The sequence below is a fragment of the Suncus etruscus genome, chromosome 12, assembly GCF_024139225.1.
Source record: "Suncus etruscus isolate mSunEtr1 chromosome 12, mSunEtr1.pri.cur, whole genome shotgun sequence".
In the NCBI taxonomy this organism is placed as follows: Eukaryota; Metazoa; Chordata; class Mammalia; order Eulipotyphla; family Soricidae; genus Suncus; species Suncus etruscus.
This window is the reverse complement of record NC_064859.1, coordinates 89,252,515-89,263,947: the sequence shown is the minus strand read 5'-3', so window position 1 is coordinate 89,263,947 and position 11,433 is coordinate 89,252,515. Positions and strand designations below refer to the sequence as shown.

The 11,433-nt window shown below is 44.3% G+C and overlaps 1 non-coding gene across 1 annotated transcript; it reads left to right on the top strand.

The window, feature by feature from the left end:
• The first annotated feature begins 11,045 nt into the window (after positions 1-11,045).
• On the top strand, positions 11,046-11,147 carry LOC126025126 (U6 spliceosomal RNA). Its single transcript, XR_007501172.1, has one exon. It is a non-coding gene; the product is annotated as a U6 spliceosomal RNA (small nuclear RNA).
• The last annotated feature ends 286 nt before the right edge of the window (positions 11,148-11,433 follow it).

Sequence of the window (11,433 nt, the reverse complement as noted above, 5' to 3'; positions counted from 1 at the left end):
ATATGGTCCCCGCAAGCCTGCCAGGAGTAAGTTCTGAGCACAGAACCAGATTAACCTCTGAGCCCCGCCAGGTGTGACTCAAAACCAAAAAGATCAGGAATTATACTACTAGGAGAAATTCTTTTCCCTTTTTCTTTGCGGGGGGGGGGGGTGGCACACCCGGCGGCGCTCAGGGGGTACTCCTGGCTCTATGCTCAGAAATCACTCTGGCAAGCTCAGGGGACCATATGGAATGCTGGGATTCGAACCACCATCCTTCTGCGTGCAAGGCAAACACCCTACCTTTATGCTATCTCTCCGGCCCTTTTTTTTTTCCTATTTTTATTTTATAATCTATGATATAGCATAAAGTAGAAATAGCTTAAGATGAAATTATATCAATATAATTACATTCAAACAATAAATATATATTCAACTATGTAAGTCTTAAAAGACAACAAAGAAAATGGGGTCAGAAATGATAGTACAGTGAGTAGAGCACTTGCCTTGTATACAGTAAACTAGGTTAATCCTCAGTACTCCATATGGTCCCCCGAACCCATCAGGAGTGATCCTTGAGTTCAGAGCTAGGAGTAAGCCCAGAATACAACTGGGTACGGCCTAACCATTACCCCTTCAAAAGAGAAAAAAAGGCGAAAAATGAAAGCGAAACAAGTTTGGTTGTTGAAATGATAGAACTGAATTATTTAGAATCTAAATGTGGTTTAGAGTTAAATTGTAGTTGGTATATTGTTGTTTTGGGTACTAAAAGTAAAATATGACTACACTTTGTTTGCTTTTCTCTTCTTTTTTTTTTTTTTTTTTGGTTTTTGGGCCACACCCTGTGATGCTCAGGGGTTACTCCTGGCTATGTGCTCAGAAATCGCTCCTGGCTTGGGGACCATATAGGACACCGGGGGATCGAACTGCAGTCTGTCCTAGGTTAGCACACATGCAAGGCAAACGCCCTATCACTCGTGCCACCACTGACCCCCCATACACTTTTTTTATAAAAAAAAAAAAAAAAGATAGTATGAAGGTAAGGCGTGTGTCCTTACATGCAGAAGGATAGTGATTTGAATCCCGGCATCCCATATGTCCTCAAGTCTGCCAGGAACAATTTCTGAGCATAGAGCCAGGAGTAACTCCTGAACGCTGCCGGGTGTAAACCCCCCCCCCCCCCAAAAAAAAAAAGATTTACTAAAGAGAAGAAAACTGAGTGGAGGAGAAGAAACACAAATATGAAAAGATGAGGGCCAGGGGCCAGAGAGATAGCATGGAGGTAAGGTGTTTGTTTGCCTTTCATGCAGAAGGTCATCGGTTGGAATCCCAGCGTCCCATATGGTCCCCCGTGCCTGCTAGGAGCAATTTCTGAGCATGGAACCAGGAGTAACCCCTGGGCACTGCCGGGTGTGACCCAAAAAACCACAAAAAAAAAAAAAAAAAAAAAGAAAAGATGAGGGCCAGGGGCCAAGTAATCTCAGGTGAATTGGTGAAGATTAAAAAAAAAAAAGGACAGAAGGGGCCAGGGAGATAGCACAGTGGCGTTTGCCTTGCAAGCAGCTGATCCAGGCCCAAAGGTGGTTGGTTCGAATCCCGGTGTCCCATATAGTTCCCCGTGCCTGCCAGGAGCTATTTCTGAGCAGATAGCCAGGAGAAACCCTGAGCACCACCAGGTGTGGCCCAAAACAACAACAAAAACAAACAAACAAAAAAAGGACAGAACTAAATATTCAAGCCAAAGTTAATAACAATAGACTCAAGAGATCCCAACTCTAAACTTTATTTTTTTTAATATTACTTTATTATTATTATTATTATTATTATTATTATTTTTGGTTTTTTTTTTTTTTTTTTTTTTGGTTTTTGGGTCACACCCGGCAGTGCTCAGGGGTTACTCCTGGCTCCATGCTCAGAAATTGCTCCTGGCAGGCACGGGGGACCATATGGGACGCTGGGATTCGAACCGATGACCTCTTGCATGAAAGGCAAACGCCTTACCTCCATGCTATCTCTCCAGCCCTATTTTTGGTTTTTGGGCCACACCCGGCAATGCTCAGGGGTCACTCCTGGCTGTCTGCTCAGAAATAGCTCCTGACAGGCACGGGGGACTATATGGGACACCGGGATTCGAACCAACCACCTTTGGTCCTGGATCGGCTGCTTGCAAGGCAAACACCGCTGTGCTATCTCTCCGGGCCCTAATATTACTTTTTCTTTTTTCTTTTTGGGATTTTGGGCAGCACTCAGGGGTTACTTCTGGCTCCACACTCAAAAATTGCTCCTGTCAGGTTTGGGGGACCATATGGGGTGCCAGGAATTGAACCACAATTCGTCCTGGATCGGCAGCGTGCAAGGCAAATGCCCTACTGCTGTGCTATCTCTCTGGCCCCACAATCTAAACTTTAAATGGCCTGTTATACTGACAGACTGAAGGACAAAGGGTGATGGTATGGGATGCACTCTGGGAACATTGGTGGAAGGAGGTGGACCCTGGCAGTGGAATTGGTCTAGATTCACGTATGTCTAAAACCCAACTATGATAGACCTTGTAAATCACAATAGTCTCAAGAAAATAAAATAAAAAAAGAACATTGTAGAGTTAATATTTGCATTTTAATGGGGAATTTGGCTAACAATTTCCTTAAGAACCAAACCAACATTGACATTTCCCAGAATGGAGAATTGAACATTTTAGAACAGTAATAGAAATTGAAATTACTTTTGGAACAAGGTGAAGAATAAATGTATAATGCTTATGTAAAGATTTTCATTAAATATTTCTTTTTTTGTTTTGTTTTGTTTTTTTGGTCACACCCGGCAAGTGCTCAGAAATCGCCCCTGCGAGGCACAGGGGACCATATGGGATGCCGGGATTTGAACCACCGTCCTTCTGCATGAAAGGCAAAACACCTTACCTCCATGCTATCTCTCCGGCCCCCATTAAATATTTCTTAAGGAAATTGAGATTATAGGCATGCTTTTAAAAATGCTTGGTTTTGGGGCCGGAGAGATAGCATGGAGGTAAGGCGTTTGCCTTTCATGCAGGAGGTCATCGGTTCGAATCCCGGCGCCCCATATGGTCCCCCCCCGTGCCTGCCAGGAGCAATTTCTGAGCCTGGAGCCAGGAATAACCCCTGAGCACTGCCGGGTGTGACCCAAAAACCACAAAAAAAAAATGCTTGGTTTTGGGGTCAGGGTGGGGCTAGGGAGAGAGAATGACCTCTGAGCACAGAGTCAGGAGTAAGTCCTGAGTGCCTGCTAGGAAAAAACAAAGTAAGATTTGGTCATAAATCTTAAATTCCTCCATTCTCAAATGAATAAACTCTAAGACGCCTATTTCAAAGGTGGTAAAAATTCTGTCTATAGTGTTAAATAAGAGTCAGAGGTGGGGTCGGAGAAATAGCATGGAGGTAGAGTGTTTTGCCTTGCAGGCAGAAGGATGGTGGTTTGAATTCCGGCATCCCATATGGTCCCCCAAGCCTGCCAGGAGCGATTTCTGAGCACAGAGCTGGAGTAACCCCCAAGTGCTGCCAGGTATCACCCAAAAAACAAAATAAAATAAAGGAGTCAGAGGTGAGCATTCTGTGTTATTTTATTTCCATAAACCAGGAGCTGGCAGTGGAGAACTCTGTTGGCTTCTATCTAACCAACTCGAAGACTAACCTCAGAAAGAAGGAAAACATGGCCTATAATCAGAACTGAAAATCAGTCACACAGTAAGAAGATTTTATTTTCCTTCAATAGCCTATTTGGAAAGTAATGAAACTTCCCTAACCATTCTGAGTAATTTGAATCTGATCTTACTAAATAGCATCAATGGTGGGTGGTCATGAAAGGCAGGATGTTCCTTTAATTCATTATTACCACTCACAGTGGACAGGCTGAATGGGCATCAGAAGGTCATTGGTGGCATGTCTCTTCTTCTGACAAATTGGGTTCCCATTTCTTTTTCTTTTTTTCAGGGGCAGATATGGCAAAGTGCTTATTGGACCAGGCAGGAATCTGAGCTCAGGAGTGACCACTAGGGGTTATGGAGGAATCATATAGCCTGGATCAGTAGTATGCAAGGCAAGCTCCTATCCTTTGTGCAATGGATTCTCTTTATTATTATTTTTTGTTTTGGGGCCACACCCAGCAGTGCTCAGGAGTTACTCCTGGCTTTGTGCTCAAAAATCGCTCCTGGAAGGCTCTGGGACTGTAGCATGAAATAATTAACGATGGGGCTGGATGGTGGAGGATGCCATCCAGCCCACGTGGCTCTGCAACCTTCATGCAGTCGGCGAGTCCCAGGCCCAGGTGAAATCACTCACTCACAGTCAGGCGTCAGGAAGAATCATCTTTATTCAAGCCCTAGCCACCACGTGTGTGTGGCCTATTCATAACCTTTTATGCACAGCAATATTTTGCTAGCCCTGCATCTTATCTCCTGTTAGCCATCTTCCCTTTGGGCTCTATGCTGGTCAAAGACCAGAACATAGAAACCCAGAAGCCAGAGCGCACAGCAGCGCAGAAAGGGCCAAGAGCCAAAAAGGCAATTATTATTATAATTATTTCATGCTACATGGGACCATATGGGATGCTGGGGATCAAACCCAGGTCTGTCCCGGGTCAGTTACATGCAAGGCAAATGCCTTACTGATGTGCTATTTCTAGGGCCCTGGTATCTTTTTCTTTTCTTTCTTTTTTTTTTGCTTTTTTGGGCCACACCCGGCGTTGCTCAGGGGTTATTCCTGGCTGTCTGCTCAGAAATAGCTCCTGGCAGGCACGTGGGACCATATGGGACACCGGGATTCGAACCAACCACCTTTGGTCCTGGATCGGCTGCTTGCAAGGCAAACACCGCTGTGCTATCTCTCCGGGCCCCTGGTTTCTTTTTTTTAAAAGTCAATGTTTGCAAGACCATCTAGAGGTAACCAGTGGCATAAGAGCATGTAAATCACACCGTTGGCATTGTGGATATGTCAGTGCAAAGGCTGTGGGGTGAGATGGGTGGGGTATGGAGTTTCCAGTGACCTATGTTGGTTGCAGGGGGAAAGTCCCAAGCTCTGAGTGCAGCTGCATGTCCCACTGTTAAGAGGCACTTGCCTGCAGTTTGGTTCATCATATTCTCAGGGGCAGGAGGAGCTGTTTTTTTGGTATCATTAGGAAGTTTTCACTCATGTATATTATTAAAGTAAAATCAGAGACACTATTGCTGCTGTCAACAGAGAAGAATGGGGAAGGAATGGACAAAAGATAGAATGAAAGACATAATCTTAAGAGTCATGATAACCCAAATCAAGTTCTCATTCTTGCACTCCCTATGTGACTGTGGGGAAGTGATTCGATTTCTCTTATCTTCCATTTTTCCTGTGGATTGAGGCTGATACTACCCCCATGTACTGCACTGGAAGGAACAAACAGTACCAAGGCATGCCTGGCATGTTCCATAGACAGTGAGGCTGGGCATTGCTTGGTCTGGAGTTCTCTGACACTCAGGGTTCTCCTGTAATACCCCCCAGAAGTCTCCCCCAAATATCCACCTGTTGATAAATAGTTGTGAAATTAAATGTATTTGTAAACAGTCTATTTTTTATATGTATATTTTTTAAATTTTTTATTTAAACAACTTTATTACATACATGATTGTGTTTGGGTTTCAGTCATGTAAAGAACACCACCCATCAACAGTGCAACATTCCCATCACCAATGTCCCAAATCTCCCTCCTCCCCACCCGACCCCCGCCTGTACTCTAGGTAGGCTTTCTTTACAGTCTATTTTTTTTTTTAATCTTTCTTGCCCTTCTACATTGTTCTACTTAATCAAAAAGTTTCAGATTAAAGATGGGTAGTAGGGCTGGGGTGTGGGGGGGGGCACTAATCCTTAGATGCCTGTGTGAAGAAGGGGAAAACTCAGAAATGGCAACAGCCCTAAACTGCTGATCCTCTTCTGGTGGCTCTCTGCTCCCCAGTCTGGATGCAGTCAGAGCCCCCACTTTGAGATATTCTCTCACTTTTGCTAATAGAAGGCACCTTGTTCTTAGGAAGAAAAGTCAAGTCAGGTTGAGTTTCTGGCACCCTAGGTTTTTCAGGAAGTGGTCTCTGGACTAGCACTGGGTTGGATCTAAATAATCACGAAGTGCACCCCACTCCATTGGCCTGGGTCTGCCTTCTTGCCACAGAACTGCGGCAACCACAGGGGCTCTATCCCCAGAATGGGCGAAGGCCAGTGGAGGGGCAGTTCTTTCTATTATTTCATCGACTCAGATATTATCTTATTTCAGGAGAAGAGGTTTCCTAGCAGTGATACTAGGAATAAGACACTTTTGCCAGACAGACTCCACCAGAGAGGGGGAAAATCCCACCCCATGGAGGGAAATTTTCCAAAGGGAACCTGAAGCTTCATTTTACCTCGCCGTCCTCCCCCATGCAAGGTGAGGGGATCACCAACAGATGTTGAGCTTGTTCCCCAGGAATGTGGTGAGGGGTAAGTAAAGGAACCAAAGCACTCGGCCTAGTGTGGAATGTTGCATCAGTGCCAGGGAGATTATTACCAGGAGGAAACTGGTATTGCTCCAGGCCTGAGCGGGGCCAGCCTCCAAGCTGACAGCTGGGCCAATCTGTCAGACAGGAAGCAGGTCAGCCTCTTGCATACCGGCTGGATTCCCTTTCTCTGAGCTGCACCTGCCAGACTGGAAGCCCCTGGTGCTTCAGTCATGAATGGGCACGTCCTTTCCAGGGCCTCACCCGAGTCTGGCCTTTCGCTCCACCCTGCACTTCTGGCCCAGGGATGGAATCTGGGCCAACTTCCCCCTCTGGCTCCCCTGGCACTGCCTTTCCGGGACCTTTAGGCCTTCAGCCAGAGTAGGGAGATTTCTACGACCCTAAGTGACCCACTCTTGAGAAGGCACCTTTCTCTCTGTGGTGAATTCCTCTCCCTTCATCTCTTCTCTTAAATCTCCATTTTCATTGCTTTCTCTGCAGAATGTACCCCTTAGCCCCCAGCCTCCACCCCTGCCAGCCCACTTCATGGTTCTACAACAGTGTGTATGGCCAGAAAAAAAAAAAGACAGGAAGAAAAGAAAAAGAAGCTAAGGCAGGTCAAAGAAACTTCCTTAGACCATGGCTCATGGCGCTGATGGACTCTCAGAAGCTCCTCCTGGGTGCTCATTCCCAGCTAACTCCTTGTTTCCAGTAGCCAGGACATAATAGATCCTTAATAAGTACTTGCTGAATGAAAACAAATATCAAATTAATGACAGGGCAACTGTATGTCAAATGACCATTGGCCTTTTCCTAACCCCTGACCTCACCCCACTCCCATCCTGGCCTGCTTTTCATCTGTTCCAGGAACAAACACTAGGGCAGCCTCAACTAGGTTTCCAGAATTGATTTTTTTTAATATTTTATTTAAACACCTTGATTAGATACATGATTGTGTTTGGGTTTCAGTCATGTAAAGACCACCACCCATCACCAGTGCAACATTCCCATCACCAATGTCCCAAATCTCCCTCCTCCCCACCCGATCCCCGCCTGTACTCTAGACAGGCTTTCCATTTCCCTCATACATTCTATTAGGACAGTTCAAAATGTAGTTATTTCTCTAACTAAACTCATCACTCTTTGTGGTGAGCTTCCTGAGGTGAGCTGGAACTTCCAGCTCTTTTCTCTTTTGTGTCTGAAAATTATTATTGCAAGAATGTCTTTCATTTTTCTTAAAACCCAGAGATGAGTGAGACCATTCTGTGTTTTTCTCTCTCTCTCTGACTTATTTCATTCAGCATAATAGTTTCCGTGTACATCCATGTATAGGAAAATTTCATGACTTCATCTCTCCTGACAGCTGCATAATATTCCATTGTGTATATGTACCACAGTTTCTTTAGTCATTCGTCTGTTGAAGGGCATCTTGGTTGTTTCCAGAGTCTTGAGATGGAAAATAGTGCTGCAATGAATATAGGTGTAAGGAAAGGGTTTTTGTATTGTATTTTTGTGTTCCTAGGGTATATTCCTAGGAGTGGTATAGCTGGATCGTATGGGAGCTCGATTTCCAGTGTTTGGAGGAATCTCCATATCGCTTTCTATAAAGGTTGAACTAGACGGCATTCCCACCAGCAGTGGACAAGAGTTCCTTTCTCTCCACATCCCTGCCAACACTGTTTATTCTCATTCTTTGTGATATGTGCCATTCTCTGTGGTGTGAGGTGGTACCTCATCGTTGTTTTGATTTGCATCTCCCTGATGATTAGTGATGTGGAGCATTTTTTCATGTGTCTTTTGGCCATTTGTATTTCTTCTTTATCAAAGTGTCTGTCCATTTCTTCTCCCCATTTTTTGATGGGATTAGATGTTTTTTTCTTGTAAAGTTCTGTCAGTGCCTTGTATATTTTGGAGATTAGCCCCTTATCTGATGGGTATTGGGTGAATAGTTTCTCCCACTCAGTGGGTGGCTCTTATATCCTGGGCACTATTTCCCTTGAGGTGCAGAAGCTTCTCAGCTTAATATATTCCCATCTGTTTTCACTTTCACTGTTTTCATCTGTTTTCATCTGTTTTCACTCTGCTTTCACTTGCTTGGAGAGTGCAGTTTCCTTCTTGAATATGCCTGTAGTCTCAATGTCCTGGAGTGTTTTGCCTATGTGTTGTTCTATATATCTTATGGTTTTGGGTCTGATATCGAGGTCTTTAATCCATTTGGATTTTACCTTCGTACATGATGTTAGCTGGGGGTTTAAGTTCAATTTTTTGCAAGTGGCTAGCCAGTTGTGCCAACACCACTTGTTGAAGAGGCTTTCTTTGCTCCATTTAGGATTTCTTGCTCCTTTATCAAAAATTAGGTGATTGTATGTCTGGGGAACATTTTCTGAGTATTCAAGCCTATTCCACTGATCTGAGGGCCTGTCCTTATTCCAATACCATTGCTGTTTTGATAACTATTGCTTTGTAGTAAAGTTTAAAGTTGGGGAAAGTAATTCCTCCCATATTTCCAGAATTGATTTTCACTTGAGCATTTGAACATGAAAAAAAAGAACACACTGTTGTTCTCTCAGAAGCAGGGTCAGGGCAAAGAGATGGGGAAGAGAACAAACTTTTTTGGGGGGAGGGTCACCCCAGGCCATGCTCCTGGGTTGTTACTCTTGGCTCAGAAATTATTCCTGGCAGGCTCTGGGGACCAAATGGGATGCTGAGGATTGACCCCTGGTGGGCTTTGTGCAAGGAAAAAGCCCTCCCTTCTGCTATGCTATAGTTCCAGCCAGGGAAGAAACTTTTGCCTGCCTTCTTTTTCTTGGGATGGAAACAGAAAGATGGTAGATGTGTGTGTGTGTGTGTGTGTGTGTGTGTGTGTGTGTTGATATGGGAAGGGGAGAGATTGCGAGGTTTAGATCATTTAGACTTGAAAAGAGGAGACAACCTGGGCAGAAAGCACAGCTGCTGACAGTCAGTGTGTATTAGTTCCAGCAGAGAGAGACAGTCAAAAAAGTGTATATTCAGTTCCCTGTTCTGGCTCCAGATGCCCCATGGTGGCTGCAGCCAGAATTTTGTGTTTAGTGGTGGGACATCTGCTTGCACAGGCAGAGCACACCTGACATGATCCCCCAATGGTCTCAAACAGTCAATGATGCATGGAATTAAAGTGCCAGAAGGAGATGAGAGATAGTAGAAAAAATGTAAAAGGAGTTGAAGAAAGAATGGCAAAAATTTATTACCACCTGATAAAAGGTAAAGTTTGCAGGTTCAAGACTGTAAATAACTGAAAGTGTAAGTGAATACTGAGAAGAATCAAAACAATGGAGCTCAGAGCTACCAGGACTTTCCCAGGGGGGTGTTTGAGGAGAGGCACAGAGAGCTCCCAGAGTTTCCTAGGGCCTTACACTTAAAAGATTGTGTGCTGGGGCCCGGAGAGATAGCACAGCGGCATTTGCCTTGCAAGCAGCCGATCCAGGACCAAAGGTGGTTGGTTCGAATCCCGGTGTCCCATATGGTCCCCCGTGCCTGCCAGCAGACAGCCAAGGAGTAACCCCTGAGCACCGCCGTGTGTGGCTCAAAAACCAAAAAAAAAAAAAAAAAAAAAAGATTGTGTGCTCCTACTCGAGTCACACAACCACCCACCCCACCCCGCCCATTACCAGCAGAATAAACACAAAGATTATACTGGGCATCTCATAGTCAAATTATTGAAAAATAAAGGTAAAGGGGCCAAAGTGATAGCACAGTGGACAGGGTATTTGCCTTACATACAGCTGACCCAGATTTAATCCCTAGTACACCATTTGGTTCCTTGAGCCTGCCAAGAGTTATCTCTGAGTTTTTGGGTATGGCCCAAAAGCCAATAAATAAAAACATAAAGTTTGAAAAGAAACAAGAAAATGGTTTGATCAATAACGAAGTTCTTTAGGAATTATCAAGGTCAGAAGAAGATGGGGGGATTTTATTAAAAATGTTAAATAGGGGCCGGTGAGGTGGCGTTAGAGGTAAGGTGTCTGCCTTGCAAGCGCTAGCCAAGGAAGGACCGTGGTCCCATATGGTCCTCCCAAGCCAGGGGCTATTTCTGAGTGCTTAGCCAGGAGTAACCCCTGAGCATCAAATAAGTGTGGCCCAAAAAACCAAAAAAAAAAAAAAAAAAAAAAAAAAGTTAAATAAAAATATCCTAGGGCCAGAAAGATAGTACAGGGATTAAGGCACTTGCCTTGCATGTGGCCAAACCTGGTTTGAGCCCCAAGAACACATGGTCCCTGATACACCACTGTGAGTGGGCAGTCCCTTGCACAGTAGGCCTTGAACATTATTACCAGGATGCCCCCTTCATATTAATCCCCCTAGAAGAAGAAAAAACATTCTGTAAGGAGTTTTGCTCAATAATACAGTACAGGCTTTGTATATAAGGCATGAACACGCACACACACACACACACACACACACACACACACACACACACACACGCACGCACGCTGTCAATCCAGAATTCTCTGATTCTGGGATGTCATTCAAGCATGAAAGGAAAGTAATATTTTCAGGCAAAATAAAACTCCGAACTGCGGGTAATAGACCTTAACTCCAAAAAAAACCTAAGTTCTCATTCTCGCTTTGGCAGCGCATATACTAAAATTGGAACGCTACAGAGAAGATTAGCATGGCCCTGCACAAGGATGACACGCAAATTCTTGAAGTGTTCCATATTTTTTCAAAAGAAAAAAATGTTAAGTGCTCGAGGTTCAAAGGAAGAAATGATCTCATGGAAACTGGGGTTATCAGGTAAGGGCAAAAAGCTCCAAAAATGGCAAGTTTCTGGATAAATTAAGACTTTTTGATTGCACTTTCCTGTTTTTACTAGAAATTACTCAATTTATTTATACATTGATCGATGGCATTATCTTAGAGGAGACATGAGGACTGAGTCTTCCTACTGTATGTATGTGACGCTAAGAATCTGAAGTTGTGGCTTTTCTCTTTCTTTCACTGTGGGTAGG